At 49.1% G+C, this 26,940-nt stretch overlaps 1 protein-coding gene across 7 annotated transcripts in view; it reads left to right on the forward strand.

Annotated features, from left to right (window-relative positions):
* Window positions 1-7,473: 7,473 nt before the first annotated feature.
* Window positions 7,474-26,940, forward strand: part of BCORL1 (BCL6 corepressor like 1) — a 70,262-nt gene continuing 50,795 nt past the window's right edge. Inside the window, exons 1-3 of one of the 7 annotated variants that reach the window (XM_023553832.2) lie at window positions 7,485-7,568; window positions 8,514-8,556; window positions 9,237-9,361. The gene's annotated coding sequence lies outside the window, so the exon portion shown is untranslated. Of the gene's footprint in view, window positions 7,569-8,351; window positions 8,557-9,236; window positions 9,362-10,165; window positions 10,224-10,278; window positions 19,532-26,940 lie in introns of those variants that run through there. The other 6 variants (XM_023553833.2, XM_064277572.1, XM_064277571.1 and 3 more) reach the window with 6 other exon arrangements.

The following is a 26,940-nucleotide window of genomic DNA, read 5'->3' on the forward strand; positions in this document are numbered from 1 at the left end:
GGAGCTTTATTTGGAGGTGATGAAAATGCTGATGGTTGTACAACGTTGTGAATGTACTAAATGTCACTGATTTGGTCACTTTAAAATTGTTGATTTTATGTTATGTGAATTTCACCTCAATTAAAAAAACCTTAATAGCTGGGCAACCTCGGGCAAGTCACTGAACTTCTCTGTGCCTCAATTTCTTCATCTGTAAGAGGGGGAAATAATACCTTGTGGGGCTGTTACGAGTTAGTATTTGTAAAATCCTTAGAACAGTGTCTGGTACGTACTAAGTAACATATAACTTTGTTAAATGGAGTCCCTGAGGGAAAAGAAATAATAAAACCCTTCTTAGCGAAAAGTTTGGGCATCTCTGGGAAAGATGAAAACGGAAAAAATGCTCAGTGTCTTTCAAGGTATAGTCCATGGATCCGCTGGTTCAGAATTATCTGTAGAGACTTTCAGAGATGCAGAGTGCCAGGCACCAGCCCGAATCTATTAAGTAAGACCCTGGGCAGGAGGGTGCCTTGGAATTTGAATTTTAACAAGCTAGCTCTCCCCAATGATTCTTATGTATGTTAAAACTTGAGAAACATTGGTGTAAGAGTTTATATTGAATGTGTGCTGACAGCAGAACACTCATTTCATGGATTAAAAAAAAAAATCTAAATACCTGATCTTAACCTGATTTTTAATTATCTTGCAAGTCTTCACAAAAATGGACAATTCCTCCTCTGGAGCCCCTTGCAGTTTAACGAAGAAGAACAGAAACACAAGAATATATATAAACACACATGCACACACAAACCCAAAATAAGAATGGTATCTTTACCAAGTTATCTATAGCAGCAAAACTATGTGCTTACTCTATGCTGTTAATGTTGGTAGTGCTATGCTGGGCCGGGTCGAGGACACAGGAAAACATAGCCCTTGCCCTCTAGACATTTATAAATTTAAGAGGCAAGATGGCTACTGAAAAGGCTGAGTGGTTGATTTGAGAAGGGCAGTGTCTGTATGGATACGGGGCACTGGGAGAAGGCATGGTGGGCAGGACTTGAGGAGGCCTATGCCCCCACTGCTCCCCAAGAACAGCTACTGTCAATGAATCCCAAATATTCATTGAGTGCTGTCTGCTCAAATGCTGGCGGGCGAGGGGGGAGGTAGGGGAGGGAGGTGGGGATCCACCTTCTGTGACAAGGTGCCTACCCTCAAATGGGGAGGTCAAACTAGCACAGAAAAGCATTAAGTGCTAAGCTGGGCAGTACTTAACCTACCAAGAGGTTAGGGATGAGAGCATTCCTAAAGGCAAAAAGCATTTGGAGAAGGCTTCCTTCAGGTGGGACTTGAAGGATTTGGCCTGGGAGAGTGGCACTCAGGTGGAGGCACCGGGATAGGGGTGAGAATGTTATGTGTGGGTTCAGCAGGGCACCTCAGTCCCATGCCAACTTCCCCACCACACAGCAGGACAAACGCAGCCATCCCAGGAACTGAAATTTGGTTAGCGCCAGTTGATTGTTGGCCACCGAACTGGGTGCTAGTCTCAATATTTTTTTTCCTCAGTATCCTTTAGCCTCTTTTGGGAGGGGGATAACCGCTTTACTAAATAAGGTCTTGTTAAATTTCATTCCATTTCCCTTACTGAAAATATACTTCTCTTTTTCTTTATGTTCAGGTTGTGGCTTTTATTCCTGGGCTTGAATTAAGCAGGTACTCTCAGGTTCTGAACTCATAAACGTTTCTCAGATTTTAAAAACACTGCTATTGAGCATCTATTAGGTGCCAGGAACTCATTTGGTCCTTATAACGTTTTCAAGAGGTATTTATTAGCCCCAATTTTATAAACAAAGAAACTGAGGCTCAGAGAGAAATGCCCAAGGCAATATCCCTAACTTCAGAGATTGTGTGCATCGCCACTATTTGGGAAGAGAAAGACTAAAAGAGACCGAGACTTAAAAGTGAATCTTTAACTGGCAAGAAGGGAAGCCAGGTCTGGGCCTCCACTTCCCCACTGTAAAACAAGGGAGTTGGACTAGCTCATTCACTCATTCATTCACTTAACAAACATTTATAGTGGGCCTAATCTGTGCCAGGAAACCCTGGTGGCTTAGTGGTTAAGTACTACGTATGCTAACTAGTAGGTCGGGGGTTCAAATCCAGCAGGTGCTCCTTAGAAACTCTATGGGGCAGTTCTACTGTGTCCTATAGGGTCACTATGAGTCGGAATCAACTCGATGGCATCGGGAATCTATGCCAAGGTGGGGGAGAGAGGAAGAAGAATGTGATACACAGAGGAGAAATACTGGGTCCCTTCATCCAAGGAATTAAAAATGCAGTTGGAAAGAGACATGGGCAAAGTATATCAAAGTGCTAAATAAAGGGATAAGCTAAGTACTGTGGAGATACCCTAGAAGGGCAGTTAACTTCCACAGGGAGGGGGCCGGGGTGAGGGAAGGTGTCCTGAAACAGCTGGCAGTGGGCAGCCACAGCCAGTTTTTCAGGAGAGCAGGTAATTTCTTAGAGTTCCTTCCACCTCTAATACTGTATGTTTGATTAAGAACTTAGTTAAGTGCCTGAGAGTCTTCGGGGGGAGTGGTCAGCCAGCTGGAGGGGGCTTGACCTGGTGAGGCCTCTGAGGTGAGTCTAGTCCCCTTTCGTATTTTCCCCCCTTTGGCTATAAAATCTAAAAAGGTTGTTGGTTGTTGACAGAGTTAAGTTTAACCAGACAGGCTGGCTCGAGATCTAGACCCGCGGTCCTACCAGGGCAGAGCCCAGGCCTTCCCGGGCAGCTGGCTGGCCGTTTGTTCTCCCTCGGTGAGCCAGCGCTTGGTCCCCAGCGCTCATGGGCTGCTGGAATGCACGAACAGCAGCAACCCTGCTGTAATAGGGTTTGTGATTTTGAGATTTACAAATAGCAGGCATTGAATCCTCCCCCGCCCCTCCCCAGAACATAAAGTGAAACACTGGCAAACACCATGTAACCCTTGGTCAGCCCTGCCGACCTCACACCAGCCCAGCACTGTCTCCTAGCAAGTGTGAGGCTGTTTCTATCTCCCCCTCGCCCCTGGTCCCCTTTCCACCGGGGTGACTTAGAATGAGCCCTTTGGCAGCCTTGAGACTGAGTTCCAAACCTGACTTCACCTTCAAATGAGCGACTGCAGCAAATGAAGGGACGGCCAAGCCTCCAATTTGCTTCCCTCTGACATTCTAAAGATATAAAGTATTTGGGATTTTTTTTTTTTTTGGTCCTAGGGCTGGGTTGCTTTACCAGAGAGACAAGACCTCTGATTGCAGAACAAAGCAGAGAATTGAAGCAATTATCCTATGAATTTAGTTGGAGGTTGGTTTGGGGCTACTGAGACCCCCTCCCCAATGCCTTGCTTTGTCTGGTAAGTTGCAGGAGGGTGGGGCCCAAGCTGGAGTCACCCCTAGGTCTCTGTACTACATGACCCCAGAAGCTTATGGTGTACAAAACCATCTCCCATCCTTTATCTCATACGATGCTCACTGCTCGCGGAAGTAGGGCAGGTACCTTGATTTCCATATTATGGGGGGGGCGGGGAAGAGACCCAAAACATAGTCCCTGGCGTCGGGCTGGCACTACTCAGTCAAATGTTAGGGCTTGTTTGAGGTCACATTGCTAGTTATTGACAAGACAGGACTAGGACCTGGTGGTTCTTAGAACTTCTCAACAATCCTCTTTCCATTATACCAAGATGCCTCTCTGAGAGTCAAGGCCTGGGCCAATAGATCTTATTGGTGGGAGAAATAATCAGAAAAAACAATCTGCCTAAAAAAGGACTACTTTGGTATTCAGTGGAGACAGGTACCATATTGAGAAGAACTCTGGATGGGGAGTCAGGACTACTACTTGGGGGTTGAGTCCTGGCTCAGGATCTCACTAGCTATATGACTTTGAGCAAGCCACTCATTGACTCTCATTGACTCAGTGTCCTCACCTCAATTACAAAATTGAGCATTGTGAGAAACAAATGAAATAATGTAAGTGGGAGGGCCTTATAAACCAGTCCAATGCTGTACGAAAGTAAGGTATTATTATTATGGTTATGTTGCGGTTCTTGCCTAAAATAAAATCATCATTAATATCTACATTCTTTACAAGGTTTCCCACACTTCTCTCCACCCTGCTCCTTGGTTTCCCATCATCTCCTGTAGGGCAGGAAGCCTGGCCCCCAACAGGAAAGGGCTCAGAGAAGCTAGAGCTCCAGCCAGGAAACAACCATCTTGCCCCAACCTTCATCTCACCAGATAAATGATGCAGCCAAATGGCGAGACACAGACTAGTGGGAACGGAGGTGGCCAGAATCCATTTCAGCCTCAGACCAAGGAGCGAAGTAGCCCTAAGGCCCTAAGAGCCTTAAGAGAAGTAGAGATTTCATAATTACTAGATTTAATTAAAATCAGCAAAGATGATCAACTTAAATCAAAGCAGAATTGGTGGGGCCCCCTCAAGAGGCAGTTTCCCCCTAATAATGCATTTTGAATTCATATGTTGATTAGCTTGAACAACTTATTTCCAAATCTTTACCTTCCCTTGGTGCACCTTAGGCCAAACACTTTTGGGCGGCAGGCGTGTATGGGAGGGTGCAGTGGCCAAGTAAAACAAGCTAGTGAGGAGGTTCCCAAAGCAAAACAAAATGGCCAGCACCATGTCCATTCTGCAGCCAAGAGATGTGGAGGCTAGTGAGGACAAGCAGGAGGGGGTCATCCAACACCAGGCCTCAGCAACAGCAAAGCCACTGCAACCTTAGATAACTTGTCCTCCTCCTCAGTACCCACGCACATCCCTCAAACCAGGTGAGGGAGACAAACCATCTCAAAAGTCCTAGCAGAGGAGGGAAGACAGCCCCTAGCTTACAGATGGACCCCCTGGGCCTAGGAAAAGGGAGGGGGTGGGAAAGAGGAGGAGGAGGGCATTCATTCGGCAGGGCTTCCTTCTAGCCCAAATGACTCTCCAGCTTCCTTAGTATGGATAAGTATATAATAAATAGTATCAATATATCTGCACATAAAGTTTTTTTTTTTTTTAATTCCTGCTATTCATTCCACATTCCGTTTACAAAGCGCTGAACCCTCCAGGAACTACTGGGCACCTCCCCTAATACCCTCCAGGCTGAGGCGATGCCTTTGAAGTCTCTACTACAGGCTCAGGGTTAGAGCTGCTAAGCACCCGAAGACTGAAAGCGAGTCTGCCTGCAGTTTCAGCTCCTTCGCAAGCTTCTCTCCTCGTTAGAGTTAATGTAAAGTCACCAGAGTTCGAATGTGGACCACAACTTTGCTTTTCAGCCCTTCAGTCCAGGGGATGGCCTGGGATGTGAATACACAAGAGAATTTATTTCTTTGGCCAGGCCGGGAGTCGTTAGGGTAAAGGGTAAGGGTCAAGGGGCTCGGATTGGTGCCTGAGGAACCCAGGAAAAGCGGGCAGAACCCGAGTCCTCTTCGAGCCGGTTTTTGGCCCCCGAGTCGTGCAAGATTCCCCCTTTATAGACCTTTCGCCCCCTTCCTCCTCTCCCCTCTCCCGCTTCTCAATCCCTCCCCCACCCCGCCCCGTGCCTCCACCCCGCCCAGGTAGGGGGCTGCGCTTTGAGGGCGGCTTTGGGAGTTTGCAGCCCGGGAGGTTACCACGAAGGGTGGGCCGCCTCGGAGTCGCGAGGCGAGGCGGCGAGCCCCGGCATTTTCCCTTCCCCAGCACCTGTCCCACTTCAGCCGCGGGCGGCCTCGGTGCCCGAGCGCCAGAGCCACGCACCGAGGTCGCTTGGGGTGGGGAAGTGGAGGGCGGGGGGGGGCGGGTCGCCTAGTGGGGCGCCCCCCTCGGCATGCAATACCCTACACCCCCCAACACGCACACAGTGAGGCTAAAACGGAGAGAGAGAGTCACAAATAAAGCACTAGCGAAAACGCTCGCTCTCCGACCCCGAGCGGCGCTGCTCGCGGCCCCCCCCCTTCCTGGAGCCCGGGGCTGGCCAAGGACGGTGGCTCCGCTCTTCCCCCGTGGCCAGTGCGGGGTCTGCGGCTGCCGGGCGAGGTTCCGGCTTCCCCGGGGCTCGCAGGGGGAGCCCCGAGAACTGCAGGCCTGCCCCCCTTCCTCCTCCTCCTTCCCCTCCTCCCCCACGTGTCCTCCCGGAGCCCAGCGGCCTGATCTCAGCACACCCCCCCTCGCTACCTCCCTCCTCCTCCCGCGTCGCCCGCTCCCCCGGCGGCGTGGAGAAGAGCAAAGTTGCCACAGCGGCGGGCGGGGGGGCTCTCCCCAGGTGAAGGGGGCGCCGTGGGGGGGCCGGCGCGGCCCTGCGGCGGGGGCGGGGGGGGAAGAAACTTGCTTCCCATGGCCCCCACCGCGCGCGGGTTCGGATCCTGCGTGGACCGAGCCCTCGTGGCGAGACGCGGCAACGGCGCCTGGACCGAGGCCGGGACCCGGACCCGGACCGTGCGCCTGGGCCGCCTCGGCGGGCGCAGGCAGCGGGCCAGGCCGGCACTCAGGCAAGGGCGGGGTGGGTGGTCGCACACCGGACCGAACCGGGGACGCGGGTGGCCTGGGCGCGGGCCGAACCGGGCCGGGGCCGAGTTGGGCGGCGAAGTAGGACGTGGGTTCGGGGGCGGGGCGCGCGGGAGGGAAGCAGGCCTGGAGGGCTGGCCTGGGCGTGGGGGTGGGGGGCGAGTTCGGGGCACTTGCTGGGCTCGGGACCGAGCGGTAGGGCGGGGCGGCGCGAGGGCTGGGTCGGACCCGCGGGCCGAGCAGGGAGGGGAGCCGGGGGTGGAGTAGGGGCGTGGAGTTGAGAACGGGGTCTGGCCTCGGCCGGGGGCGAAGGTAGATCGGCGGGGCCGCGAGCCGAGGGAGGGAGGCCCGCGGCAGCGCGGCGGCGGCGGAGGCCAGCTTCCGTGGAGTTTGTGCCGGGGCTGCCCGGGCTCTGGCCGCCTCCCGCGCACAAATGGGGAGAGGGGACTGACTGGTAAGCAACTCCGAGTGTTAGACGGGGTTCGGCGGCGATTCCGGGAAAGGCGAGCAAAGACACCGTCTGCAATTACGCCGCACCCCCCACCCACCTCTTAGCATCTGGATCCTGCTCTCAGGGGGCCGCGGACCCTCCCCGCACAAGCCTTCCACTCCCACTGCCTCCCGTCCTTTCTTGGCCATCTGACTCTCCTTTGGGGTCTGCGTTGGGGGGGGTGGTGCACGATGATGGTGAGGCAGACTTTCCCTCCTGCGGCGGCAGCCTAGTTCGTATCTTATTCTACAGTGTAGCGTCGCTTCGAGTCGCGTGGACGTTGGGGTTTAGCTAACCTACCCCCTAGGTACCCCAAGCAATTTGTCTTTTAAGGAAAGGGAAGAATCCCTGGATTTCCACGCCTGGGATGAGGTTTGAAGATTGGGATTCACTCCCGGCTCACTTCCACTACCAACCCCTTTCCTGCGAGCCATTTCCACGGGAATCCGAACCTGGCGGGGGGAGGGGGGCGGGAATATTAACGTGCTTCTCTATCTCGACACAGGATCGGTGTGGCGGAGGACGGCTGGCCTCGGAGGGAAAGTCGCCATCAGTCCAATTCGAGTCGCCCCCACTATCACTTAGGTGAGGGGGGCAGAACTAAGAAGGGGATACTGGTGGGTAGAGGGCCCAGTACAAGGGAGGGGACTGGGTCTGCGCCCCTAAGGGACTCCGATTCTTGGCGGGGAGACAGAGGCAAGCCCCGGCTTCAGGGGAGGGGTTCCGGGGAGGGAGATGGGGGGTGGCGACGGCTGGCGGGGGGGGAGGGAAGAAGGGGGGAGTCACGCCCTGCCAGCGAGGGGAGCCTCCCTCTGGCCCCTGGGAGGAGGGGACTGAATGCGTTTGCTCTGTGCTGCCCGGCAGGGGAGGTCTCCGGATTTGCACACTGGATCCGGCACCAGTGGCCTGAGAAAGTCAGGTCGGGGCATAAGGTGGGGAGGGTTGCAAGAAAGAGAAATCCCTGGCCTAGGCGCACTCATCTCCCTTCCTCAACCTCCCCCTTCGGGGGACGTCGAGGAGGGGCATGGAGCTCTTGCAGCCCCTCGGGTTGAGCACCTCCGCCTCTCCCAGGAGTCTAGCTTTTTGCCCGGCTTGCTGCAGCCACCGCTGCGTCCCTCTCCGGAATCCGCTCGGTCCTCGCCGCGATCCCCTCCTCCTCCCCTCCCCTCCCAGTGTCACCGGGGCTGCTTGGCTCTGCCCCCTTCGCCGCCGCTTGCTCCCTGCTTTCGTCCCTCCCTCTCTTTGCTTGCTCGCTCCCTTCGCCTCCTCCTCTCCATTCCCCCCCCCCACGTCGGCGGTGTTCTGGGAGTTGTAGTCCCACGGAGCAGGGGCTGGCGCCGCCCGCGAGCCCGGCCGGACTCCACTTCCCGTCGAGCTCTGCGACCGGCACCCACTCCACCAGGCATCTCTCGCACACACAGACACACACACACATCGCTCTCCCCCTCACTCTTTCGCTCGCCGCGGCTGCTGCCAGTGTGTGGCTCTGTCTCTCCTCCGCTTTGCTGAGCCCTCCCTTCTTCCTCTCAGTTCCTAGAGTCCGACCGCCGCCGCCGAGAGAGAGGAGAAGGAGGTCGGTGGCGATAAGGGGCGGAGGGGGGCAGCTGATCTGGGCGGTATTAGGCGGGTGGCGGTTCCGAGGGGGTTAGAGGGAGCCCGGGTGGCGGCCTGAGCCTCCCCGCGGAGCCGACCCGGGAACAGGTGCGTCTTTTTTTTTTTCTCCCCCAAGCCTCCACCCCTTTTGACTCCCCTGCTTTCTCGTATCCCCCCACTGTCTTCTTTCTATCTTAAGCTTTTCACCAGCCCTGTCCCTTTTTCGCCCCGTGGCCGCTCTGCTTGTCCCTGGGGGCGCCGTCCTCTTCGTGTCCCCGGACGTAGCGCTCCCTGGAGCTCGCTCTGTCCTCGCCCCTCCCTTCGGGACAGCTCCCCTCTACTTCCCACCTTCGTACCCCATTCCTCTGCCCTAGCCTACCTTCGCCTCACCCCCTTCTCCCGTAGCCAGGTGAGACTTGTTCACCAGGATCCGAGGAAGAGTCTTCTTCCTGGCTGGGCGGGGGCCTCCATGGAAACACGGGGGTCGATTGATCCTGGGGAGGAAACCATTGGAATTACCCTACTCCTCGGAAAGGGCGGTGGAGGCTATGGTCTTGTGAACTCTCTGGTCCTCGACCCCCCATCCAAGAACCCGACAACCCTAAGGGAGGCTGGTCAGCAGGGCAGGGCGAGAAAGGGCTTGGTTTTTTTTTTTTTTAGGGGGGGTGTCCGTGATGAAGTCTTGAAAAGACCAGGAGAAAATACCCTCCAACCTCAGAAGGGAGGTGCGCCGGGTGCTCTTGAAGGCTGCTTTCTCCCCGGTGCTGGGGTGCGGGAACCATAGGGTAAGGGGGACCCCTGGGTGGCGGCGGGGCCTGGGTTCGGGAGTGGGAGTGTTGTGATGGGGGCAGGGGCAATTAGCCGAGTCCCTGGAAAAAAGGCGGGGGATGACTTCGGAGCGCCCTGGCTCAGCTGCCCTCGCTCCAGGGGCGGGGGCCGCCGGGCCGGGCGCGGTGGGGAGGGGGCTTACAGGGAAGGAGGCTGCGATCGGGGGCAATTCACACTAGCCCCGGCCAGCAAGGGGGAGAGCCAGCGTGCAAGCCCTCCACCCGCCTCGCGCCAGGCCTGGAGGCACGGGGTCTGCGAGCGGAGCCGAGGGCTGGAGGGAGGGAGGCTCCGATTACGGGGCCGGGTTTCGGGATCAGGGGCAATCCCCCAGCCCTGGGAGAAGGAGGGAGAGGGATGGCCGCGAACCAGGGGCTCCCCCCGCCCCCTCGCCGCCGGGTCCTAAGGGGCGTGCAGAACGGCCAGCAGGCCCCGCGGAGCTGGATTCGAGCGGATCGCGGCCGGGGCGTGGGGGGGCTCAGCGGTGGGCTTCGGGGGGAGCAGTCCGGCGGCGGGGCGGGCGGGCGGGGCGTGGGGCTCCGGCGGGGCGGGGCCGGGGCGGTGCTGCCGCCGCCGCCGCCGCCGCCGCCGCCGCTGCTCCTGCTGGGGCCGCCGCAGCCGTTGCCGCCGCCACCGCTTCTGGGCGGGGAACGGAGGCCAAAGGGAGTCCCGTGCCGGGGCAGAGGGCGCCGCTGGCGCGCCGTGGGGAGGGGGCCGTTTTGGGGGCGGGGGCAGGAGGGAGGGTGGAGCCCCGACGGGGGGCGGTGCGAGCCCGGACGACGACGACAAGGAGCCTCGGGGGCCGGGTGCATGGAGGACGAGGTGCTGGGAGGAGGAGGGGGGGTGGGTTCCGCGACGGGCCTCGTGGGCTTGGCTCCTCGAGGTTCTGCTTCAGGTCAGAGCCCTGGAGGGGGGCCCGGGAAGGGACAGGGAGGTGAGCTGGACGGTGGAGGGGGCCCTCCTCGCCGGAGTCCCGCCGAGAGGAAGGCTGGGCCGGAGGGACGTCCGGGGCAAGACTGGGAGGAGCCGGCCGCACCTCGGCTCCGGGATTTCGAGTTATGGAGGTGCAGGAGATCGTGGTAGGGGAAGATGTGGTCGAGGGGAAAGGAGGGAGGCAAGCACACTGCAAACCCGGGAGACCGACAGCACAGGCCGGTGAGGGGGGTTCTACTATTCCGCCTGCCCCTTCCCCCCTCCCCCAGTGGAAGCGCTATGTTTCTGTTTTATTGTTTTGAAATGTTTAGTGGTGGTGGTTCGAAACTGTCGGTGTGGTGGTACTTAGTCTCGATGTCTCCTAGAGTCATGACAGCGTCAAGCCCCAGGGATTAGGCACTCGCGAGGGGGATGTGGGAAGGGGGCAGGTAACTTTGTGTTACAGCTGAATACTCGCAAGGCACTTTGGATGTTTTCTCCGTGGTACAGAAGTGGAATACAGTTGCAGAACGCTTTGGTGCTACTTCTGGGGATGCAGTTGTCGGTTAGCATCACACTGGGTTAGCTCCATAGTTGTTTCAACTTAAAAGGCTAGTTCTCAAAGTCACGTTGCTGAAATGTTTTATGGGGAAGTAGACAAGGGGTGCATTTGGGGTTAGGAACGTATTAGGTGAATAATAAAATGCTAGGGTTGGAAGAGACATTAAAGGTCATATAGTTCTCTGTTTGTTTTGTCTTTGAATGTTGGCATAGAAGGAACCTTGTTATGGGGGAGATGGTAGGTGGCACAGTGGAAGATACTTGGAGATTTAGCGGTACTCATATCCAAAGATGATATCACTGTGTGGTACCGAAGATGAAAGAATGTAGAAATTCGGGAGGTTTCACTGGGTATTAAGCAGGGTAACTCAATCCCAAGAATCACCCAGAATCTCTAAATAGAAATAAAAGGTTGGGGAGGAACTTATAAAATTCTGATGGAGAAGCGAAATTAGTAGGACAGACTCGGGGAGCTTGGGAGGAGCAGGGGGTTTGGTGAGTCAAGAGAATCTGAAGGTTGATAGTAGAGTTTAGGAGGGACATGGCCATCTTGACTAAGTCAAGTGAATATTGATAGGCAGACCCATCTTTTGATAGGGCAGCTGAGGCAGCTGTCCTTGAGGTGGGTGTAGGGTGTGAGGGGCACAGGCCTTGGGGCACAGATCCTTACTAAAATTGGCTGTAAGAGAACTGACCCTGTTACATTAGGTTTGCAGCAGGGGTGGGTAGGTAGGTAGGTTTCTTTCTGTCCTGGAGCTGAAAAAAATGGGACTCAAAAAGTAATTAATGGGGGAAAGGGAAAGGGGTCCCTAATGCCTGGGCTAAGGAGAACTAGCTCTTTAGAATATGCTAATAAGGAAGGGAAGGCCAATCCTTGAGATGGGCAGAGGAAAGCTAAGGCCCTGAAAAGCTACGCTGTTGGAGTCTGAATTGGGCAGAGTCGAGGGGAGTTCCAGAAGAAAGGACAGCTGCACCAAGGGCACTCATGTGGATCTGGTCATTTTGATCTGCCAGGAGAGGGTAGGGGAGAAAGGGAAAGATACATTTATTTCTCAGTGGTGTGGACTTTCTTGGGAAGCAAAAAGATTTCTTCTAGGTGTTTGTTTGCTTTATTCATAATTTAATTCACGAAATAGTTGTTGTTAGTTGGCATTGAGTCATTTCCAACTTAAGAAGACCCCATGTGTGTCAGAGTAGAAGTGTGGTCCATAGGGCTTTTCATGACCTTTCGGAAGCAGATCTCTTCTGAGGCACCTCTGGGTAGGTTTGAACCGCCAACCTTTCAGCTAGTAGTTGAACGCTTAACTGTGTGCACCACCCAGGGACTCCTATAATTTGCTTCATAGGAGGGGAAAAATGTTTAATACAGGTGGCAGAGAATCTCACAACGTGGTTAGTCTAGATCATGGGCTGCTTTTAGGGGAACAGAATTATGGGAGGAGAGGACTTCAGTACTAGAAAGGAAGAGAGTGGATAGTGAGGTAAGAAGAAAAATGATCATCACTGGTCCCATGTTTGGGCCCAGTAAGGAAATGTCTAGGACAATGTTCTCCAAAGTAAAGTTTGAAGAACCTTTACATTTCTTTACGGTGTCATGTTAAGATCACTAAGGAGGGAGCAAGAGATAAAGAAGATTTTGGGTAAAAATACGGTGGGGGAGAAACTGGCATTTAGGAAGAAATATAAATATATGTACCCATAAGAAAATAGAGAACTTAGAAATAGTATACAGGTTTTAAAAAAAAAAAAGTAAGAGAGAAATAAAGAACCAAAGGATGAAGACAGTTACTCAGATGGCATTTGGAGCTGCTGTTGGAGAAGGAAGAACTTGCCTTTCATGACAACTGCCCCGGTAGGGGCAAGGAAGCAGGGATTAGCACGGATCCAGGACTAAGCATTAATTAGAAAATCTAGAGGAAAGTAAGGATACTGAATGGGGGAAGGAATCCGCTGTCCTAAATATAAAGCCCTTGAAAGAAGGAGAAAGTGGGAATACACCAGTTTTTCCAGTCGGCAAGTGGGAGGGATCCTAGATACAAGGACGTTAGTGATGGAAATTCCAGAGTGAAACAGGATAAAGAGCAGTGGCAGGAGGGCCTTGGCCAGAATTTGCGGGTGGGGTGCGGGCATGGGGGAGAGGCGCTAATCAGGGGTTGGACAGGATGACATCTGAAGCCTAGGCTCATTGATTCTGGGCTGAGCTAAGACTGGAATGGAATAGAACAGCCACAGGGAATAGAGAGCTGTGTTCCAGGGCCAACCAGCATTCAGGATTGAGACAGAAGGTCTTGGTTGAGTTTGGGTGAGGAAGTTACCACTAGAGTGGAACAGAGAGCATTCTGGGAAAGTAGAAGTTGGTGGTGGGTGGGATAAAATAGATGGGAAAGGGGAGAAGGATGCCACTGATAATTGTAAGGGGAGGGAAGACCCTAGACGCTAAACAAAAACCAAACCCATTGCCATCAAGTAGATTCTGACTCTTAGTGACCTTATAGGATAGACTAGAACTGCCTCATAGAGTTTCCAAGGAGCGCCTGGTAGATTTGAACTGCCGACCTTTTGGTTAGCACTTAATGGTTACGCCACCACGGTTTCCTCTAGATCTTAGAGTTTTCAAAAAGAAAAGAAGATTTTCACTGCTGGAGTTCAAATTAAAAATGAGTCAGTACTTGCCAGAATGTTTAATGTCAAGATAGCCAAAGAAGAGGGAGGTTATAACCTACCTTTTGGCCACTGGGATGCTAGTGTAGTATTTTATTTAAACTCATGTATGAACTGTGCTTTATTAATGCCAATTTTGAGTGGTCATCTTAAGCTAATGTAGAACCTGTTCTCTTTCCAAATAGTACCCTTTCCCACTATTTATGATTTTAAAAACAATGTTTTAGGATGGAGACTTTGTTTGGTGAACTGAAGTTGAATTCTGGTGGAGACTAAAAATTCACTCTTACATTTCTATCCCCATAATTCAAATATGCTGGTTTTTTTTTCTCTTTTTAAAGCAGAAGCCACCCTTTCCCCATAAAACATTTAAAAATGGGTAATTTTTAAAAAAGTGGCTGCAGGCTGTATGTCAAGGTCACATTTTCCCTGGTCATTGAATTGTGATGAACTTGAAGAGATGATTTATTGTTTGTAAAATGTGGTAATTTTTAGACTTACACAACAGAGTATATGAGGCAGGATAGGCCTTCATTTGGATTTTAAGAAGACCTGAAGCTAAGCATACGTGAAAAGTTGAGAGCAGTAAGGGGCAGGCAAAGCTTTGTGTTTCAGGCTTCTTGACCCACCGTCTGCTAAGAAACAAAATTTAGTTACCTCATGGCTAAGGTATGCCTAGAAATCTTAGTGTTAGTGCCATTTAAGGGTACAGTTGAGTTTTGTTACAATGCCGGTGTCGGGGGTAAGGAAAATAAGCAAATTTTAGTTTTTCCAAGTTCTGCGGGGAAGTACACTACACGCGACTATGTGAGCTGATGCACCATCTATGCCTGGATCCAGGAGACGTTTAGGTATTTTATTACGACAGGGCTTTATTCAGATTGACTTGGTTGTACCATGGACAGGTCAGTATCGTGCAGTAGTTCTCCAGTTTTAGTATACATCGGAATCAGCCGGGGGGTTTGAAAACATAATGGCCTTAGGTTAGAGTCCTCGATCTTCTACTTTGTGTTGTGTGGCATGAAACAAGTCATTTAGCTTTCTTGACCTCAGTTTTCTCATCTATAAAATGGAGGTGATGATACCAGTCTCACAGCGTTGTGAGGATTACACGAGATAATTTACATACAGTGACAAGCACATAGTTGCTATTGTTGGGTACCATCGCCAGACCCGACCCTACGTGATAGAGTAGAACTGCCCCATAGGATTTTCTTGGCTGTAATCTTTATGGAAGGAGATCGCCGAGTCTTTCTCCTGCAGAGCAGCTGGATGGGTTTGAACTGCCAACCTTTTGGTTAGCAGCCAAGCACTTAACCGTTGTGCCACTAGGGCTCCAAGCACATAGTAGGTGCCCAATAAATGCTACCTATCCAAACGGTTTGTGGTTGGCTGCTAACCTAAAGATTGACAGTTCGAACTCACCCAGCAATACTGCAGAAGGAAAGGCCTGGCAGTCTGCTTCCCTTAAGATTACAGCTGAGAAAACATTCTGGAGCAGTTCCACTCTGTAACACATGAGGTCGCCATGAATCAGAATTGACTCTACAGCATCTAACAACAGCAACATTATTGTAATCTAATTGTTCTTATCCGGTTGTATTTTAGGGCGTTACTTTTTATGTTATGTTATGGTATGCATGGTGGCAGAGAGAAAACTCTCAGTAGCTCTGGAGCCTCCCTTATGTCTTCATTGCCTGTGCTCTTTCTCCATATTTCTGTTGTATTAGTACACATTTAGCGTTTACAAAGTGGTAGGAAGACAGAGCTTGGCTCATCACTGCATTATTGCATCCATCCTTGAGGTGGAAGTGACAGCTTCTTTACCAGCTGTGCTGTAACACTGCTCAGTATTTCAGGGCGGGAACTGAAGGTTGTATATCCAGTTGGAGCTTCAGGGGAAATTTGGGGCCATGCTTAAAAAATAACTCCAGTCTTGTTACTCGGGTGACATTTTTTAAACCATTGCTTTCTGGAAAAGGGCTGATGTGTTTAATTATGACTGCCTGGGCTTTCCAGCTGTCTGTTACATCTGGAAGTTCTACAAAAGCTGGTAGATAGAGCCTGGGCCTGGCATGGCTCTATGACAAGGATTCGATCAACGGTTGAATAGAAGAGAATAGTATTATCTCAAATAGATGAGGTATCCCCAAACCAAACTTCTGAGCAGGGAGAAACGATGGCATGTCAAATAGATTTTCCTCTCTGCAGCCCAAGTGAACTTTGACGGCAGCGGCTCTCAGTTAGCTAATGTAGGGAGAGAGAGATGGCAGGCCAATCTAAAACAGTAGATCAGTTAACAAATTAACAATTTCTGTTTGACACTGGAAATGCATTATTATTCTCTACCTGTCCCCCTCCCTAGCAGATTTATCTTCTTATTTGTATTCTGCTTAGGCTAATATTAAAATGAGTTGTTCCCGGAGCACATATCTACTGACAGTGGCAGGAGGCAGCCCATAAGTGGGTCGGGTTTAGAAATTAGCAGTGGCTTTTAAGCTACACTCAGATATTGGAAGTTGATTTTATTGTTTTGTCCCAGCCCAATTTTATTTTATTCCTGATCATCTTTGTCATGGAAGTAAAGAAAAGAAGAGAAAGTTTATGGGAGAACAAGGAAAATAAAAGGAATCCATGGACCTAATGCTTTTTATATGCCATTCTTGGTCTTTGTATGACATAGAATGAATTTCGGTGTTTCCCCAGTAATTTAGCACATACTTATTGAGTACGTAATGGGAGGGGGATATAAAGGAAGTAAAAAATATTCTCTCTATCCTTGAGGAACTTACAGACTGAAAGCAGGTTGAGTCAGCAATGAGAGTTTGAAATTCTGTGACCTAATACTGTTCAATTAAGTAAATATATGTGCGTATACACATATATTAAGGAGTCTTGGTGGCACAATGGTTAAATGCTTGACTGATAACTGAAAAGTTGGTGGTTTGAGGCCACCCATCTGCTCCAGGGGAGGAAGACCTGGCGATCTGCTCCTGTAAAGATTGTTGTTGTTGTTGTTAGGTGCCATCTAGTCGGTTCCGACTCATAGCGACCTCATGCACAACAGAAAGAAACACTGCCCAGTCCTGCACCATCCTCATGATCGTCGTTATGCTTGAGCCAGCTGTTGCAGCCGCTCTGTCGATACATCTCGTTGAGGGTCTTCCTCTTTTTGGCTGGCACTCTGCTTTACCAAGCATGATGTCCTTCTCCAGGGACTGCTCCCTCCTGATAACGTGTCCAAAGTATGTGAGATGAAGTCTTGCCACCCTCACTTCTAAGGAGCATTCTGGGTGTACTTCTTCTAAGACAGATTTGTTTGTTCTTTCGGAAGTCTATGGTATTGTCAGCATTCTTCACCAACACTGTAAGGTGTCAATTCTTCTGCCTTATTCCTTGCCCAACTTTCGCATGCATATTAGACAATTGAAAACACCATGGTTTGAGTCAGGCACACTTTAGTTCTTAAAGTGACATCCTAGAAAACCCTGTGGGCAGCTATACTGTGTCACACAGGGTCGCTATGAGTTAGAATTGACTCGATGGCATCTAACAATAAAATAACAACCACGTACACATATATACGTGTATATTTACAAGTTGAGCCCATAGCTGGATCTGGGATGAGACAATAGGAAAATAACCCGGTAATGGCCTCTCCAAATATTTGCGTATACGTATGAAGTCTCGGAGAATTAATTTAAAAAAAGTTGGATGAGGAGGAGTCCTCATGAAAAAATACAAAAAAATTCCATATTGTGACTGTGGTATACTGAAATGGAGACACCAGAAGGCCAGTGTCCCAGTCCACTGCAGGTAGGACACGGAAGCATCATAGAAGGGATTCGTGTCTCATGTTACAATGATGCAACTTCTGAGTGTGGAAGACATACTAAATATTCACATGGTCTTGTTGAAGATCAAGAGTAAGGAAAGCTAGCTCTAATTTTTGATCTAGCAGGAATTCAGAGCGCTCCAAAAAATGAACCTAGTTACTTAGGGTGTCATTTTGAGATGGCGTTGCATTTTGAAAAAGACTGATGCATTTCCTGATGATTGTTTAGGTATTCTAGATACCTGTGACATCTAGAAGTTGTACAAAATATTGTAGCTAGAGTCCAGGTCTGGCATAAAGCTGTGATGAGGTGTTTTCCTTACGTGGAGTAAAATGATTTCCTTAAGGCAGGAAATGAAAGTGAGTACTATTTGAATAATAGGAAAAAGGTATCAAGCACAGCAGTGGGGAGAGGAGCTAAAACTACCTGAGGGTATGGAATTGTAAGTGAGACTTTTAAACAATTGCTTTTGCCTACTCAGTTGTTTGAATAGATTACCTTTGATCTTTTCAAGTGCTTTCATGCTATTCTCAATTTTAGGTAACCAGTTGCCTTGAGTCCACTTCCACTCATGGCAACCCCATGTGTGTCAGAGTAGAGCTGTATTCTGTAGGGTTTTCAGTGGTGATTTTTCAGAAGTAGATCACCAGGCCCTTCTTCTGAGGTGCCTCTGGGTGGACTTGAACTGCCAACCTCGAAGTTGGCAGCCAAGTACTTTAATCATTTGCACTACCCAGGGACCCCCATTTTAGGTAGCGGATAGTTTGTTCCCATTTTATAGATGACGTAGTGAGGTGAACGTATTGAGATGGTCTGAGGTCGCTGAGAATTGGGGTCTGGAAGTGCCCTCCAAGTTTTCCTACCACAATTTGGGCTATATAGATGCTAAAGTATGTCACTTTTCAAGGGTATGCCGCTCTTTAATTAGATGGTTCTGAATGGGTTTGGACAGTTCCTAAACATCACGTTGACCCTCCACGGATGAAGATTCAGCACTAGTAAGGAGATCGAAAAGGGTATGGCCTGCATTTGGGTGATAACTCTCCCAGAGAAGCTCCAGGGAGATCGCAAGCCCTGGCCACTGCATTGAGATGCATGTCCTGCCTTCCAGGGTGGCTTCTTTGGAGGTAACAGCATTCATTTGAAAGAGTAAGTTTTCAACATGTTTAACAGACAGTTAACTTTCCTTTGTATCCAGTCTCATTAACCCTTATAGGCAAGATTTTTGAACGTGGTGGTACCCAAGGAGTCTATAAAGGTGTTCATGCCGGAAACAAGTGCAGGCAACTACTTTAGCCTTCTTGGTAAATACAGGAATTAATGTATGCGAGACTAGGATACAACGTCCCTTGTAAGACTGATCCGTTGGAGTAGACACCAGTGGAAATATCTGGATAGAGAAAAAAAAAACAAAACAGGAGCCAAAAAGTGTCACAATAGTTTTAGTCAGGCAGAAGGCTGGGATGAACAGTTAAAGGGTCCTTCTTCCTCCTATAAATTGCCCGGCAGGTTATTTCCAGTCGCTTGCGTGTGTGTGTGTGTGTGTATGTGCATGCGTGCATGCGAACACAACTGCATGTCTCTCTGTATGGTAATAGGGGAGCCTGTTCTGCGTGAAGGGGAGCAGAGTCAAGTGATTAGGGCAGGTATATGGGGCTCTTGAGTTTCAGGGAATGATAAAAATGTTTGGTTAAAGGTAGTGAAAGATGAGGGGATACAGATATTGGGGGAAAGCCTGAGGAGAGAATAGGTTACCTTTATATGCGAAATCATTAAATTAGACCACTTTAAATGAGAACTTCCTCATTGGGGATGAGGGGTAGTGTAACTGAAAAAAATTTTTTTTTTTTTTTTTTTTTTAGTGTAACTAGGTAGGGAAAAAAGGAATGTTAGTTTCCTGTTGAATACACGAGGAATGAGGCAGCGATACAGGGTAAGATCTGTAGTAGGAGTCTTATATCTAAAGCCTGGTAAAATTATCCTTGTTGGGTATGTGTATACTTGCCTTTTGAAAAAATGATTTTGAGACATTTTGACTTCTCTTTGAAGGTACTCCAGTGACTGGTAGAAATCATGACCTTTTCACTTTGGCCCTAGGATCTCAATTTCAGTGGTCTCTTGGATCTCCTTGCAGGTGTCTTAGATGCTGCTTTTCCCAAGGTAGGATACTGGAATGGCCTCTCTTTTGAATCTGTGAAGTTTGAATGTGAATGACTCTTGTCTCGTGGGAGCTTTGGCCAGAGCTCTGTGTTTCTATTGGAACAGTAGGTCCCAAAGTTGCTTTAATTTTTTTTTTTTTTTGACTCGTTAGTCATCACTGACCCAACCCTCCTCCTTAAACTACTGGCCTCGCCTATCCTCCTGAGGACAGATTCAGGGCCAGGCTTCAAGATGAATATTTTCCAGCTCTTTCCTTTTTTAAGTCATAATTGCTTCCAGGTCACCAGGCAGTATGAATCAAAAGAAGCCTGGGGGAGTACTACCAGATTTACTTTAACTGAGACCTTCTTAATCTTGGGTTCCTAATTTGCTGTCTTGATGGTAGAATCCAACCAAGAAACAATGGGCAGGCTTCATGCTATGTGTAGAGGGCCTAGTTGTGTTCCATACATTGTCATCTCCGATGGTTCTGTCTGTAAGGGGTCTTTTGGCCTCAGAGGAAGCTACATGATTCTGGGGAACTTGTCAGCTGAACAAATGCCCTGTCTGGTTATTTTCAAGGTTAAAAAACTTTTTAAGCCGCGTCTACCTCAGTCGAAGTTATTTGTCAGATGGATGCTCTGTTACCTTTTTTACTGTCCTTCTCTTCCTCATATGCATGACAACTATGCTTTTGCTAGTAATTGTTGTGAAATCTGCTTGTTTTGGCACCTACATTTCAAAACAAAACGAATTATACCCCATCCGTAAAATCTTCCTTGAGATTTTAGTTCTGCCCATCCTCTATTACCGACTCCCCCTTATCCTGACTTGGGCTCTAATTTGGCATTGCTCTTCCCGTTTTGATAACATATTCTCTCTAAACTTTCCTAAAATGTCTGTCTTCAGTGCTTCCCCACAAGTGTTTCAGTTTGGCCCATGATGGTGAAATATTTCAGGTTCCCCTATTTCATTTTTTTCCCCTTTTGGTTGTTCTATGCCATGGGCTTCTCTTTTATGCTTTTCATACCTGCCCTTGTCTTCTAAATTTTTGTTCCTTTTTGGATTTTTTTTTTAAAGATCTCTGCTTCATTATGGTTTCTCCTCCACTACCCACTCACCCTCAGCTTAGCTGCTATTTTCACCATTTTTTAGTTATTGCTCTCCTATTAGTCTATTTTATTTTCAGCTTCCCCTATTCCGTAGTGTGGTGATTATGTCTGGATATCTACTCTCTGCTGCCCGCGTACAACTGCCTGCTTGTTGAATTAATCTCCCTGAATCTTGGTTGTCCTTCTGGTTCCATGTGCACGTGCCTTCTGGATCAAAAAGGGTCGTCTTTACTGAGTTCTTTTCCAGCCACGCTCATCATTTTGGGCTGATAGAGCATGTGCCCCCTTCTTTGTCCCTGTCATGAGTTGGATGTGTATTTGGAGCTCTGCTCCCCCAAGGTGGGGATAGCTCACAGGGGTCCCACCGCTTTCCAAGCGGTGGCCAGCATTTGAGTCTTAGCCCATGCAGCTGTTCATTTCTTAACAATTACATGGTTGTGACATCTGGGAAAATCCTTTGAGGTATTTCATATCCTTGTGCTTGCACTTCCTGGGTCACTTGGGATTACCAGGTTTCTTCCAAGTTCCTTTTGGGAACTTCTCTGCCTTTGATCTGAACATTCCCATCGGAGAAACAGAGAGATAGAGAGATTATGAACACACGTGAGCTTTGTGCTGCTGGCAAAAGCAAGCCCGTACACAAGTGCGTACACCGGTGGAATGCACCAAGCAGTAAGGTTTTTCCTTTGCTCACCTCTCCTGGAAAGTGGTTACTAAATTTGATTGGACATGATACAATAAAACAAAATTCTAGGCCTACTGAATGAGAATCTCTGCCGCTGGGACCTAGGAATCTATATTTTGAACAAGCTTCTCTGTGATTCTGGCTTGAGAAACACTGGTTTATGTTGACCATCTTGCCCCCTTACCTTCCTCTGTGGGCATTGACACCATTGGGAACCTGTTCGTTAGTGCCTCTTGAGAAGTTCCTTTTGCTTACTGTCTGGTCTGGGAGGACCCACCTTGCCCTCTTGCGTAGATCACTTAGCCCAGGGCTCTCCCGCATCCTCTACAAAGTCTACTGCTAATTAGCAACAGTGGGCTTCAAATAGGAAGGAATGCAGCCCTAATGAAATCATAATATTAAGATTGGGAGGCAAAGATTTAAGCAGATGCTTCTATCTTCAGGATCTTATGAAAATGGAAGTCGCTAACATTAATTTTTGGAAACCCTGGTGGCATAGTGGTTAAGTACTATGGCTGCTAACCAAGCGATCAGCAGTTTGAATCTGCCAGGCACTCCTTGGAAACCCTATGGGGCAGTTCTACTCTATCCTATAGGGTTGCTATGAGTCGGTATCGACTTGACAGCAGTGGGCTTGGTTTTTTGGTTTAACATTAATTTTACTCTCTAGGAAATGTGTATTGTATGGTAATTATTTTAGTGTTTATTTGGTTTCTTTTTCTTTCCTTTTTTGGTCTGTAAGTTTATGTAGGTGATGACATCCTATGTTGTTCTGTTCCTAAATGCCAAGATTCCTTCTCTGATTTCTGTCCCAGGCCCTAAAAACAACTACTACTCCCTTCTAGACAGAACAGAAACCTGAGAGTGAAAAAAGCCATGGTCCCTGATTTAGGTCTGTTTCTTACAAATATTCAGGTAGCGACTTTTTAAAACTCCATGCTTCATGTTGAAATAATCTTATGGCAAGAACAGACCTTTCTTTTGCCTGACTTCTCTAGTGCTTCATAGAGAGAAAAGATGAAAAAAGTACCTGATGTCTTAGCTGACAGGCTAAGTTGTTGTTTCTTAAACTGGAATGTTCTAAAATATCCTAAAAAACAGTCAAAACCTGATGAACTAGGACGTTCAGGAAATGTGGTCCTGTTGAACTAATGTGAACCAGACAATCCATTTGTCCTACCCCTTGTTGAAAATCTTTCTAGTAGTGTGTGTTAAACACGGTAACTGTCTTAGTAATGTTAAAAGTTTCGGAAAAAGGTAAAATCATGACTCTCATGCAGATATAAAGTGAACATGTGTTAAGGATTTTATTTTACTCATTAATCAACCAGGGAGGGAACCAGACAGATGTTATAACTGGTTGAAAGAAAAAGAAGTCAAAAGGCACAAATTTTTATGGAGTAAAGGAATTGAATTGCAAATGGAGGCAAAACTGGTTTTTCCACAGTGGGGAGGGAAGTCAATCCAAACTCTACCAGACAAGAGTTTGCATATCCATCAGTTACCTGCAATTTATAGAGGTGCAAAGTAGCTCAAAGACAATGAACTGGGCTTGCATCAGACAACCAGGGTGGGTGCGCTATAGGCATTGCATAGTTTTTTCACTGAAGTACAAAATGTATTTCTGCAGTAATTTAGCATGGTGGACACTTTTTTCCCCCTTCTTGTGATCTCTCAGGGTCGTCACCTCAATTCTCATCTAGAATTCAGTTCCACATAACAGGGATTTACTGAGTGTGGAGGAACCAGGGACAAAGAAGATAGCATCTCTTACTTTAAGTAACTAACTGTCTAGGAGAGGAGACAGACATGCCGTGCCACCAACTAGCCACCGACTAGCCACGCTGCAGAGGAGAATAAGAATCAGTGCTATGATAGAGGCATCAATCAAGTGTTTGAGAAGAAGCAGAAAGGGAGGGGTTAACTTTGATGGGGACTGGGGCTGGGGAGATGACATGGTCACATTTAAACTAGGCCTTGAGGGATGACACAGAGAGGAAGAGGGGCATGGGAGAGGCTGTTTCAGGATGAAGAAACAGTAGAGTCCTGAACCAGGATACTCTGTTTAGGGAAGAGTCAGGGACGGTAGGGAAACAACAGGATGTGGTGGAAGAAGAGGCTAGGCAGGAGGTTTGAGGCCAGGTCATAGAGGACCTGAATGCTGTGCTGAGAAATGTGGCCTTGATGGTGAAGGCAGAGGAAAGCTATTGAAAGCTTTTGAGGCTGGAGGGGGTGATGTGATCAAACTGGTGCTTTAGAAGATGAATCGGTTGTAGAATCAAGAGATTAGAGGCAGAGAGACCAGTTAAGAGGTTATTGTAATATTCTGGGTGAGAAATTATGAGGGCCTGCATGGGGTACTGGGAGAGGGGTACAAGGAGAGGATGGAGATGGCATTTTCAGGCTTTACTCCTGGTTGGCTGTGGGCAGTGGTGGAGAGGAGCTGAAGACAATGCAGAAATTTCCAGGCTAGGGGATAGTGGTGTTGTTAACTAAGATAGGAAACACGCTGGGGCTGGGGCTGGGGCTGGGGCTGGGGCTGGGGCTGGGGCTGGGGCTGGGGCTGGGGCTGGGGCTGGGGCTGGGGCTGGGGCTGGGGCTGGGGCAGGGGCTGGGGCTGGGGCTGGGGCAGGGGCTGGGGCTGGGGCTGGGGCTGGGGCTGGGGCTGGGGCTGGGGAGCAGGTTTATGGGAACGGATGATCAGTGAGTGGCTGGCAGCTAGAAATTCTGGTCTGGGCCTAAGGAGAGAGGTCAGAGCTAAAGATACAAACTTGGGAGTCTTGAGCACATGAAGGGGAGAGGTGAAACTGTGGGAGCTCCTGAGCTGAAAGAGAGGGGCAAGGCAGGCAGACAGACACAGAGAGATGGGGGTGGGAGAGAGCCAGGGAGAGTAGAGAGAGAGACAAAGGAGGGAAAGAGACAGAAGGAGACAGAAATACAGAGGGAGGCAGAAAAGGAAGAGGAAGGAAAGGTGGAAGAAAGGGAAGGAAAAGGAGGAGAAGAGAGAGCCTGAAGGGGGAGATTGGGAGGAATGGGGAAGACAAGATAAAGGGGGGAGGGGAGGGCAGGGAAGAAGAGAGACATCGGGGGGAGAAAGTTAGGGGAGAGGGGACTGTGCAGAGAGAACTATAGAGGGAGAAGAGAATGGGGAAGAGAGATGGCTAGGATAAAAGTCAGGGGAAGAGGAAGGTAGTGAGGCGGAAAATAGGCCCAGAAGTAGGAGGAGAAATAAAGAGATTGACCTGTTGCCATCCAGTCAATTCTGACTCATACAGGAGGTGCATATAGAATCAAAATGACAACAGCAACTTGAAATCTTAGATGGGAAGTTTGGAGTTGGGGGGCAGTGAGTTTATGTTAATGGGGAGGAACAATTGGGGAAAGGATGGCGAGAATGGTTGCACAGCATGAAGAATGTAATCAACGTCACTGAATGGTACGTGCAGAAACTGTTGAATTGGTGTCTGTTCTGCTGCATATGTTCTCAACAACAGCAACAAAAAAGAAAGATTGTGAGGGAAGGATGAAGGTAGGAAGAAAATTGAAAGGGATGGGAGAGAGTGGCAGAGGTGAAGAGAGACAGAGAGCAACGTGAGGAGCAGACCTCAGTGCATGGCCAGGTTTTTGGGGTGGCCAGAGAGAGATTGGCCAGTGAAGGTGACTGCAGAGAAGAGCCCCAGCCATGCCAGCAGGCACGAGGTCAGGAAATAAAAGAGAGGAGACCAGATGATGAAAAAAAGTGAGAGGGTAGCAGTATCCCATGCTGCAGAGATGGTGAGTAGGATGAGGGCCAAGAAGAGAATGGGTCAGTACTTCTCTGCTCTAGTTTCTTACCACCTCTCTTCCTTTGTGCCAGCCACACTTGCCTCCTGGCTCTTCCTTGATCATGGCAGGTAGTTGCTCCCTCTGCTTGGAGTACTCTTCTCCCAGAGAGCAGCAATGGCTTATTACTTCACGTCTTTCAGGTTGTTTAAATGTCACTTTGTCAGTAAGGCCTACCCTGATCACCCTATTTCAACCACCCCTAGAATGGGGGGTCCAGGTTTGATTCCCGGCCAATGCATCTCACGTGGGGCCACCACCCATCTGTCAGCGGAGGCTTGCATGTTGCTGTGATGCTGGACAGCTTTCAGCGGAGCTTCCAGACTGAGATAGACTAGGAAGAAAACCTGGTGATCTACTTCTGGAAATCAGCCAGTGAAAACCTCGTGGGTCACAACAGTCCATTCTGGAACCAGTTGTGAGAACAGTGCAAGACTGAGCAGCGTTTCATTCCGTTGTGCTTGGGGTCGCCATGAGTCAGGGTGGACTCAGCGGCAGCTAACAACAACAAGCCCCCCTCCTAGACCATTCCTTAGCTTGTGTTATACCACCTTGTAACATACTATAACATCAGGTTACTTAACGTGCTTATTGTCTGTCTCCTCCCACTAGAAAGTTAGGTCCATGAAGGCAGGGACTTTGGGTCTATTTCGTTAATTGTTGAACCCCTAGCTCTTAGAACAAGGAGCCCTGGTGGCACAACAGTTAAGCTCTTGGCTGCTAACTAAAAGATTAGCAGTTTGAACCTACCCAGTGGCTCCATGGGAGAAAGACCTGGTAGTCTGTTCCTGTGAAGATTACAGCCTAGAAATCTCATGGGGCAGTTCTAGTCTGTCACATTGGGTTGCTATGACTCGAAAATCAGATTGATGGCACTCAGCAATAACAGTGCTTAGAACAATGCTGGCACATAGTAGGAGCTTAATATTTGTTGAATGAATAAGTGATATCGTGATAAATATGGACAGTCTCTGAAAATTATACGTAAGGTAAATGGAACAAATCCTTGATGTGATTATTTTACTGTGGTTTGTTTTTTCTCTGGCAAGTGGAGAACAGCATAAAATTCTGATCAACTTATAGCCCTTTTCAGCAGAGCTCTGATGAATAAGGATTTCAGCTAATAAATTAACTAAGGCATTAAAGGATCTCAAGTCAAGCTCATTGGATAAACTTTTTTTTTTTCTTGGTGCCTCATTTTCTCTAGAAAGTGACCTGGCTGTGCAGTGGTCATTGACAGCGAGAGCTGGGCATTGGCTGGTGAGGGGGGTGATAGGGCATGGGGTGACAGACTAATAGGAAAGGACAAGGACAGACATCTGTGGTTCCTGATGAGCCATCTTTTGTTTGTTTGCTTGTTTGTGGCCGGAGTACAAGGAGGATTGAATCTGATTTGCAGGGAGCTTAAAACCAGGTTAGATACAGTCCATGATGTCCAACTTGAAATCAGAACAGAGTATTTTTGAAGGGCTTATCAAGAAAGTGTGCGCTTCCTCTAGAGAGCTTAATTTGGCTACGTCACTCCCGTACTTGAGTACTGAGGGATTAGAGAGCAGACAAGAGAAAGCTCCCCAGCAGTCTTTCAATACGCTGTTCATGTGTGGGAATGATCCCCTCGTTGTAGTTGGTTAGGTTAAATGTGTGTAGAGAAATACCTCATTTATCTGAGATAGATTGAGTTTCCTTGAACACTCAAGCATATCTGTCTTTAAGATAATTTAAAAGTTACTCTAGGTCATTAACAGTGGCCTCGTCTCCATCCTGAAACTTACGGATTCCTGGAAAGCTGGAGTTCCCTCATCCCCATTTGG

The sequence above is a fragment of the Loxodonta africana genome, chromosome X, assembly GCF_030014295.1.
Source record: "Loxodonta africana isolate mLoxAfr1 chromosome X, mLoxAfr1.hap2, whole genome shotgun sequence".
NCBI lineage: Eukaryota > Metazoa > Chordata > Mammalia > Proboscidea > Elephantidae > Loxodonta > Loxodonta africana.